General features: G+C 50.6%; 1 protein-coding gene across 1 annotated transcript in view; it reads right to left on the bottom strand.

The window, feature by feature from the left end:
* LOC124235145 (thrombospondin type-1 domain-containing protein 4-like) overlaps positions 1-8,714 on the bottom strand; it is a 342,518-nt gene extending 333,804 nt beyond the window's left edge. Inside the window, exon 1 of the mRNA XM_046652754.1 lies at positions 8,491-8,714. The gene's annotated coding sequence lies outside the window, so the exon portion shown is untranslated. The remainder of the gene's footprint in view (positions 1-8,490) is intronic.
* Positions 8,715-10,594: the final 1,880 nt, after the last annotated feature.

Raw genomic sequence — 10,594 nt, 5'->3', positions numbered from 1 at the left:
GGGAGAAGGGGAGAGGAGGGAGGAGGGGGAAGGAGGGAGGAGGGGGAAGGAGGGAGGAGGGGGAAGGAGGGAGGAGGGAAGGAGGGGAAGGAGGGAGGAAGGAAGGAGGGAGGAGGGGGAAGGAGGGAGGAGGGGGAGGAGGGGGAAGGAGGGAGGAGGGGGAGGAGGGGGAAGGAGGGAGGAGGGGAAGGAGGGAGGAGGGGAAGGAGGGAGGAGGGGGAAGGGGGGAGGAGGGGGAGGAGGAAGGAGGAGGGAAGGAGGGGAGGAGGGGGAGGATGGAGAGGGTTAGAGGGATGTTCTGGTAAAGTTACGCATATAGCAAAACTCAAGTTAAAAAATACCACTTGTGGAATTATAAAGTATACAGTCTTTCTGGAAGGCCAATTTGACTAGATGTATCAAATACCTTAAGAGTATTTGTCTTTTGTCCCAGAAACAGCACTATGCATTAATATAAGTAGAAAAAATGCACAAAAGAAGCAGTTTTATTTATAAATAACATTAAAAAACTGAAAACAACCAACATGTCCAAAAATAGGAGACTGTTTAAGCAAACATTAATATTTTTAAAAATACTCTGCAGTCATTTTAAAAATCATGTTTTGGAAGAATACCGAATGTTTAATACATAGGGAAAATGTTTATGATGCATTGTTAAGTGAAAAAAGTAGTGGACAAAACAATATGTTCAGCATGATACCAATGTTAAAAAGCTCTGTGTGTTGTGTGTGTGTGTACAGACAGAGAGAGAGAGAGACTAGAAAGATGCACATTAAAAATAATGGCCATTACTGGTTGGGGAATTATGGATGATTTTTATTTTTCTTCTTTGAGTTTTTCTATATTTCCTAAGTTTTCAACAATAAATATACCTTACCTTTGTAATCAGAAAAAAATAAAGTATTACATCTAGAAACTTACAAAGCAAGTCAGCAATGTTGTTATCAGCAAGCAGCAGTTGACACCAGGGTCCACGCGGAGTTCAAAGCAATGCAGCAGACTGCACAGGGGCTAAGACGTCTACACAGCACCCAAAGGAGGCAGACTATGGCAAAGATGGCTCCAAGCCCTCTAGCCCACTTCTCCGGGGCAGGGGGCCACTGCACCCACACGGCCTCTCCAGGACACATCCCAACAGGCTTTGCCAATGGCACGAACCAAGGGCAGTGCAACATGGCGTCTGGAGGACAGAGGCTGCGCATCCCTCGCACTCCCAGACACAGGAACCCAGCCAGCCCCCACCTGCCTCACGGAGCCCACACGAGGCAGGAGCGCTCACCCCACCAGCCCCTACATTTCACAGCTCTTTCACATCTGCCCACAGTAGAAAATCAGCACCCTTTGTGTTGCATCTGTTTTAGACGGTAACTCCACTCCTTCTCTAAGCAAACAGTCAGCCTTTTTATTTATTTATTTATTTATTTTTGAGGAAGATTAGCCCTGAGCTAACTGCTGCCAGTCCTCCTCTTTTTTGCTGAGGAAGACTGGCCCTGAGCTAACATCCATGCCCATCTTCCCCTACTTTATACGTGGGACGCCTACCACAGCATGGCGTGCCAAGCAGCGCCATGTCCACACCCGGGATCCAGACCAGTGAACCCCGGGCCACCCAAACGGAACGTGCGCACTTAACTGCTGCAACACCGGGCTGGCCCCCGGCCTTTTAATTTTACGAGTGGGTTACACAGAGATAAAAATGAATGAAGTACTGATGCGTGCTTCGACATGGATGAACCTTGAAAACATTATTCTTAGTGAAAGAAGCCAGTCACAAAAGACCACAAATCGTATGATTCCATCTATACGAAATGTCCAGAGTCCATAGAGACAGAAAGCAGATTAGTGATTTCCAGGGGTTGGGGGGAGGCAGGAGTGGAGAGTGACTATTAACCAGTATGGAGTTTCTTTTTGAGGTGATGAAAATATTCTGGAATGAGATAAAGGTAATGGTTGCACAACTTTGTGAATAAATTAAGAATACTGAATTGTACCCTTTAAAATGGTGAGTTTTATGGTATGTGAATTATATCTCAATTTTTAAAAAATTTTAGGTGGGTTACAATTAGACTTTTCAGTGGGTTACAATTAGATTGAGGCACTAACTGACCCATTGGTTCCCCCGGAGCACATGTTTAGAAGTTAGATGACGTGGAACTCAAACAGGACTCTGACATCTGCCTGCTGTGAGAGCCCACGCAAGTTCCTTAACTTGCCTCTCTGAGCCTGTTTTCTAGGCTGTAGAATAAGAAGAATAATGTCTAGCTCACATGGATTATTGAGAGAATTAAATAAGTGAATGCAGGTGAATTCCAGTACCGGACACGCAACTCCATTAACAGCAGGTCCTTCTCCATTAGCTGGCCAGAAGGTCCTTTGAACTTTAAGCAAAATGAAACCCTGGGCCTTAACTAAAATATCAAAAGTCAAGCAGAGCCTGGGTACCTGTCTGTTCTGGAAAAGACTCTAAATGGATCTAGAGGCTAGAATGTCAGTGCACACCCTGTAATAAGACTTCAAAACATGAAGACACAGCTCACCTTATAACCAGCAATAAACTGCCCCGCACAGTCTCAAGGGCCTCATGTCCACGGTCAGTCTGACTCGCCTCCCAACCATTAGATAAATGTTACTATTATTAGCTTCAACCAAGGTTCAGGCAATGGGAGCTCAGAGAAACCAGAAAAGGGACAGAGCTGTGATTTGCAACCGGGTCAGCCTGTCTCCATGGCTCCTAATTTAGCTCTCAAGGCAGCTGCCCTCTCCATCCTCGGCCACTGTGCTTGGGCCTGTCAGGTCACAGCGAGCCTGGCAATGGGCAGAGCTGGTGCAGAAGTTGCTGTGACACAAGAGGACCAGGCAGGCGTCGCTGCCCAGTCCCCCAGGTCTGGCCACCAAGCATGGAGGCAGGGGACAAGGGGAAAGGCAGTGTAATCTAAAGGGCAGCCAGAGGCCAGGGAGCCAGCAGCAAGGGAGGGGCCAGGGGACCAGAATTCAAGTCATATGAGGTTCAGTGGTCAAACAAGCGAGATCAAAGAGTAGGTCGTCAGGTCACCCAAAGCAAGTCAGAGAGCTGGAAGAGAAGTGCGACATCCTTCCCTGGGAAGACCTGGTCTCTGGATTAACTAGAGAGGTGAGAAAAAAATGACGGCTGCCATCCATGTGGCACGTCCACATGCCTGAAACTGCCTTAAGCACCTCACATTCTCAGGAACCTCACCCATGGTATGAATCATTATTACCCCCATTTTACAGACGGCAGAACTACAAACAAGATGCTAAGGAAACTGTCAGGGACTACGGCTGAGTGGAGCCAAGGTCCACCTCAGGGAGCGGGCTCTCAGGCTCTCACCCCCTGTGTCACGCTGCTGCTGTCTGACCTGGGGCGGGGGTGGACCCCACTGCTGGAGATGCTGTCCACCCAGTGCCAGACTCCCTCCTCTATCTCCCTTGATATGACAAGTGGTCAGAAGCACAGCATTTTAGGAGGAAAAGTCTGTTGGGCAACTACAAATTTGTAACTTGCTGATATGATTGGAAGGTTTCCAAGAAGGAAGCAGGGAGAGCAGCTCCCAGCAGTCCGTGTGTCCATTTTCATAAGAAATTCCTCTTCTCTCTCTTGACTGAGCATCCAGGAAAAACGGTTAAGTCAAAGATGTGGCTTGTCATCCCACCCCCTGGTCTTCATGTGGCTGCATCCCCACCATAAATCAAAGGCCATGTTCCCCTTTCATCAGATGCCTTGGGTAATTCCCTTGCGATTTCCCTGCTGGGGCTCAGAGGGCCACAGCCTAAAGGGTTAACATCTCATTTCCTCTCGTCTTTCAAGCCTTAAGCCCCATCCTGAGCTGGGTACATTCCAAGCCCACCTGGAGCAGGTCATGACGAGTCCCAGCCCACGGCTGGCCCTTCATTTCCCCTGGCAGGAGATTAGATGGGGTGCCCATTAATCACTCATTACTTCTGTCCTCACTGCTGGCCAGCCCTCGGGCAGCCAGCCAGCTGCCTGGGAGGGTGGGGCAGGCCCGCCTGCTGCCCAGCCCAGGTTGTGGGCTGCCCAGTGCCACCCTTCTGGGGCAAGACACCACGCAGCGTAAGCCTGACTCTCTGTCCTCTGAACCACACCCAAGAGGAGAGGAGCAAAGAGAGGATACTGCCAGAGAGAAAACCACGTGAGTGATCAGCTCAGGCAAGGCCCATCGGAGAAGACAACGCGCACAGTACCTTGCACTGAAAGATCAGGTAAAAAGAAAAAGAGACCATTCTCCCAGGACAACAAACCATCCATAAAGAAAACCACTGCCTACGTGTTTCTTAGTTTCTTCTTTAGGAATCTAAAAGGAAACTGGAGGAGGAGAGTAGAGAGGGGAGAGGATGTTGAACGGATAACTCATTATCATTATTACTGATTAATGATTATTAGTTCATTTGCTGGGTTTGAATATACGGCTGCAATATTCAGCCCATTTCTTACCCCAGGCAACTTGGGGCTCCCAAGCCAACCCAGCCTTATCCTTCTCCCTCAGCACTTGCTCAGGCCCAGAAATAAATTCACAGTGAGCCTGACCAGGGCTAGGCTTACACGCCTTTGTAGGGAGCAGGTGAGGAGCATGCTCCCAGGACTGAACTGAAGACCCCTTTGACCAAAAGAGTGCTCTCCCCTTGGCCTGGGCCACAGTGCTCCAATGCTCACTCCTTGGAGTCAAGGTCAAGGCCTCTGTTGACAAGGACATGCTACCTGGGATAAAGTGGCTTATTAACTCACCAGCTGTGACTAGAACCTCACTGTAAAGGCAGCCTAGGGCTGTGGTCCTCAAACCCAAACATGCAGCAGAATCACCAGGGAATCTTACAAATGCCAGTTCCCAGGCCCTGACTCCACCATGGAATCTGGTATCTTCCCCACCAGATCCTCGCTCTGATTCAGATGTTCCGAAGACAACACTTTCAGGAAATATTGACACAGTGGAAAGAGCACCAGACTTAGAGAGCCAGGTTCTAAGCTTAAGTTCAAAACGCGAGTTGACCTCAGGCAAGGAAGCCGGAGTTTTCTTCCTTGTAAGATGCAGATGATAATGTCTGGTCACAGGTTGCTGGGCGGATTAAAGCACCAAGTACAGCACATACCAGTGCTCCATGAACGTGACCTGAATGAGTTCCTCGGGCCAGCAGGGCTCTAGAAACCAGAGAAGTCAGTTTTGATAGGTTGGGGAAAGAAAAGAGGGTAAGCCAGGCCCAGAAGATGAGGGGGGCCCAGCCTCATGCACAGGTCCCACAGAGGAGGAGTGAAGAGCGGGCATCCTGAAAGGGGTCAAGAGTCAGCGACGCAGCCTCCAGCCAGAGCCTCCCACTGAAGCCCCCCTTTCCAGTGTCAGCCTGTGTCAGGCATTAGCTCCCATTTCTAATTCATTATTTTCACAGAGAAGACAATCAATAAACACACACGAAACCTTTATATCCACACATATGTAAACAGATATCACAATTCTACACACACAAAAAAGGAAAGATAAAAATGGGGAAAATGAGAGAAGAGGAAAAAGAAGGGAAAAGCGAGATGGCAGGTCAAACCCGGTTGCATTTTCAAGTTTGCTGGATCTGGTAAGGAGCTCGCACTGGGCTACACAGCCTGGGACAGGCCTCAGGAGGAGAGGCGAAGGGGCTGCCCTGGAGACACTTCAGGTTGGCTGGGGAGATGAGGCTCACCCATTAGGACATGTCGAGGCTGAAGAGACTACAGGGGAACACATAAGATGGGTTCGGGGAGGGGAGAGACGGGTGTGCACAAGAAGGGCTGAGACACACTTCTGCCAAAATTTAGATTAGTAGAGGGGAGATGTGAATTTCTGAGCTGAGGGTAGGGCCCAGATAAAGACAAGACCCAGATAAAGAGACTTGGTGTGTGCAGTGAAGGGTTTCAAGGAGGAAAGAGTTGGGCTGTTCTTGGAACATAAAGTAGACTCAAATTAAGACAAGTTTCAAATGCCCAGATGAAGAATGACCTTGATTCAACCACATCCATACCAGGACTTTCATATCTCCAGGTCTTTGCTCAAGTACTTCGCTCTGCCTGACATGCCCTCCCTTGTTCTAGCCTTTCCCACCTCTTGAACTCCTCTTCATGCTTCAAAGCCCCACTGTAACTTTCCTAGCTCCTCCCATGCAGAAAAAATTACTCCCTCATCTGTGTCTCCTTGATGTTTTCCACATCCCCAATGTTTTTCATTGTTTTGTGGTTATTTCTTTACATCTGTTTCTCTCCCAGGTGTCTATTTATCATCTCTAGCCTGACAACAAATGGGGGGCAGAGATATTGTCTTGTTCTTAGTGTAAGCCCCAGCACATAGTAACAGTCCCTGGCACAAAGCAGATGCCCAAAAACATGGGTTGGAGAAGAATTAAATAGAAGTGAAGACTGGGGAGCCACTGTGATTTCTTGAGAGGAATGATGTGGTGAAATCAGAATTTCAGGAATATTAATCTGTCAGCATGAAAGAAGATGGATTAAAATGAAGAAAGCGACTCATGTCCGGGAGTCAAGAGGGGAGATTATTACTGTAATGTGGACATGGTTTAAAGAGCAGGCACAGGGAATGGAGACAGGAAAATAATTCCCTGCGATATCACAGAAGAATGTGGAAGGGACTTGGGAATGAATGAGCCATCAATGTGGGGGGTGGGATGGGTGAGCCAGGGGCACTCAAACATGGAGACTCCCAGCCAAATGGGAGAAGGGTGATGCCATGGAGAGAAACATGGGGGACCGAGAAGAACAGGGGCAACAGCCAGCCTCTCTTTAGGATAACTGATAGCAATCACAATAAGCATTTCTAGGGGAAAGCAAAAACAAAAACAAAAACAAAAACAAACCTCCAAGTCAAAATATAAACCCCTGATGTTACTCTCAAACTCTGGGCTGTATTTTATTTCATTTATTTTTTCCTAACAGCCAGCTAGAAATATTTCTTCACGGCAGGGGAGACGGAAATGAAGATAAGATCCACCTGGTGCCCTGCTCCATGCTGGGCATGGAGGAGACAACACAAGCTCAAATGACCAGCCCTCCCTACAAGCGGCCAGCCAGCTGGGTGCTTATTCAGTAGCGGCTCCCTTATCCTCATCACCTGAACTCATTTCCCAGGCCAGGCCCTCCGGGAAACCCCTGCTCCAGCCCTGCAGAGGTTTATAGGAAAGTCCCAGGATTCCCATGTGCTTCCTTGCATTAATTCCAGGGCTAGGATTTTGTTTTCTAAAGGAATTCAACTATGGTGCCAACAAAAATCTATAGGAATTAAGCAATACTATATTTAAATCAATTTTTTTAAATGTTTGCTTCCTTGTATATTGAAACCAGGTAAGATCCTCTTAAACTCAACCACTTCTTCACCTTTATCAAAAACATGCAGGTTATGCAGGTTTTAAGGGCTGTGTGATCTCTGAAAACTCTTTCAACTATTCTGTGCCCCGGTGCCTTCAGCTGTGAAACGACAGGTGGACAAGACGACTCCATAGACCTCTCTTGGGTCTCTATTTCTCTTATTCCAAATTCCAATATGATGACTTCGGGTACCCAGGTACAAGGCTTCAGATGCACTCACTGCCTGCAAAGGGGCGAAGGGGTGCGCGGTGGGGGTCACAAAGGAGACGGAAGAGCCTCAAGCGGGCACATTTAATAGGCAGTAGTGGAGGCTGGGGGGCGCGGGGCCGGGTGTAGACTGCTTAGGAAACACCAGCCCTACAAATTCCAGATGCTAAGTCGGCCCGAGAACGCCCTGAATGCCCTTCCCAAGTTAGGGCTGATGTTATTTCAAAGAAACAAATGGTAACTTCCGTATCTCTAAAGCTCCAAGGTGAGCTAGTTCTGTAAAAGCTAATTCTTTCAGCGCGCCAAGAGACTGCAGGTACTGGGACTGCACTTGAGGAAGTGTCCAGAGTTGGCGGAAACAGCCCATCCACTCCCTCTCCCAGAGGCGCTGGGTTGCAGCGGCTTAGCTGAGACACACACAGATTGGAGGCTTTCTAGAAAACGGCGTGGCCAGGCCCCGGGCTGGGGCTCCTTCGCGCCGACTGAGGCTGGACCAGCGCTCTAGCCCCAAGCAGGACGTAGGCGAGGCTGGGATGGGGGCGCACAGGCTGGGTGTGCACTCTCCGGTCCCCTTGGTCTCGACCCAGCGGGCGCGGGCCCCGACTCGGGGACGGCCCAGGTGGACTGTCCCTAGACTTTCCGAGTTGGCGGGGTGAGCACTGGCGCCGGGACAGAGCAAATCCCCCAGGAAGGGAAGAGGAGGAGAGAAGAAGGCGCACCGTCGGCACAGACCAGGCGCGCGCGGGCTCCCGGAGCCCGGTGCGGGCACAGCCCCCGGCGCCCCGGACACACCCACCGCGCCCCGCCGCCCGCGCCAGCCCGCCCTGCGGTCCAGAGAGCCCCGAAGGCGGGCAGCGGCCAGGCCGGGTCGCGGGTGGCGCGCAGAGGGCGCGGGCGGCTCTGCTCACCTGGCGGTCCGCGTCCCGGAGCGGCCGGTGGCCGCCTCGCCTCGCCCCCGCGTGGTTCCCGGCGCCGGGCAGCCCCGAGCCCGCCGCATGGACGGCCGCCGCCCCGCGCCCGCCCTGAACGGGCTCCCGCTGCGCCCCGGTTCCGCGTCGGGCTGCGCGGGCGGCCAGCGGCTCGGGCGCGCGCGGAGAACGCTGGCTCGGAGTTTGCGATCCGAGCGCCGGGATCCGCGCTCCCTCGGTCCCTCCTCCCTCCCCCACTCGCGGCCTCCTGCTGTCATCTGGAGCCGCTCCTGCCGCCCCCTGGCGGCCGCCTCGGGAAGGACCGGCCCCCCGACCCACCCCCGCGACCCCAGAGGGGCCCCTTAGAACCATAAGCGAGACTGATCCTTGGGTACCGAGATAACAGACATCATCCCGTAGAGGGGAAGACAGTCTAGACCAAGGCAACGAGGGCAGGAGGGTGGTGAGAGTGAAAGGAAGAGTGGTCCAGGCTGGCCGGGCCCGGCCGAGGGGAGAAGGGGTGAGACTAGGAGGTAAGCTAGGGTCAGCTGGTGGAAGGATTGAATTCCGCGTTAATCTGATCCTGAGGTTTGTGGGAGCCATGGGAGGATCGAAGCGCAGGAGAGACGTGGGCATCCTTGCGTTTTGGAACAGCCATTCTGGCTGCATCGGGAATGGGCTGAGGCTGAAACAAGGAGCAAGCAAGGAAACTTTTGCTGTAAACCAGAGTAGAGAAGGCGGTGACTGTAAGGACAGGGGAGGAGCCCTCGTCTAGGGGGCACACACAGTCACCCTCACTCGCGTACTCACACACAAGATAGACTCACTGGGCTCCTTCTGAAGGCGGGGAAAAGGCCAAGAGGCCCCTGAATTCTAACTTGGGTTAGCATGGGGGCGAGAGAAAACACACTCCCTGACAGCCAGAGCCGTCCAGCCTTGCTTCTTGTCCTACTCAGGGTAACACTGTGTGCGAACAAAAAAGCCTGCTGCCAATAATAATAATAATAAGCATAATTAATAATAAAGACCACACTTTGATCTGTATATCCAAGGCCTTCTTTTCACTAATTGGGAAATACTGTCCCAAGGAGGGCATGACCCAAGTTATACAGCTAATTAATGGCAGGAGAAGTAGGAGAGGCCAGTTTCTTGACTCCTAATGCGCTGCCACATTCTTTAAATTCAAGAGAGGTGGGAAATAGAGCGACTGTGAGAAAATATCCCTCCTCCCCTGGGAGGGGTGCTGGGGGGTGACCAACATTGGAAGAAGCTGTCCAGACCCAGGTATTCTCGTACCTGTGAGTCAGCCTGTTTGTTTATAACTGCCTCTGAAGCCGGCCTGCGGGAGCTGTTTTGAAAGTGCAGGTGCCCGCGTAGGACAAGAAGGCAATGGTGGAATACGAGCTCCCTGCCCCAGAGCCAGGCCCCACCACGCCTGGGTGTGGCATGTGGGGGCAGAAAGGAGAGCAGCCCGGCAGATGGCTCCAGGAAAAAAATTAACGAAAGAGAAAGCGGCAACCCAAAAGGTTAGGCCAAGGAAAGAGAACCCGCTCTGGGGGCTGACTACTGGCCAGGAGCCTGCTCAGAGCCATCTCTGACTGACTCAGGCCGCTGCAAATGGGATGAAATAACTCTACGCTTGATCAAACAGATTTTGATTGGAGGTACCTGGTATGATTGGGATTAAATTAATTCTGAGTGTCACGAGTCCCTTGGGTCCAGATCAAGTGGATCTAATAGCCCCAATAAATTCTGACCAGTTTAAATCATTTAAAATGAGAAAAATTACACAACATTGGACTGTACTTAATGCCACTGAAATGTACACCTAAAAATAGTTAAAATGGTAAATTTTATGTAATCCATATTTTACCACAATTGTAAAAATGAAAGCAAAACTAATAAAACTTGTTCAAATTGGATTGATTTATTAGTTCATTGAAGAGGCCTGCACTGAGTGCTGACTAGGGCCTTGGTGCTAGAAGGTAAAGATGAAATGAAAATGTTCCAGTCCACAAGAAGCTCAGAATAAGGTGAGGAGGGTGTGATCTAGTCAGAAAATCATATTAGTAGGTGGTAGGTATAATTGGGGGATATGCAGGAA

The sequence above is a fragment of the Equus quagga genome, chromosome 2 (assembly GCF_021613505.1).
Source record: "Equus quagga isolate Etosha38 chromosome 2, UCLA_HA_Equagga_1.0, whole genome shotgun sequence".
Taxonomy (NCBI): domain Eukaryota; kingdom Metazoa; phylum Chordata; class Mammalia; order Perissodactyla; family Equidae; genus Equus; species Equus quagga.
This window is presented reverse-complemented; position numbering and strand designations above follow the sequence as displayed.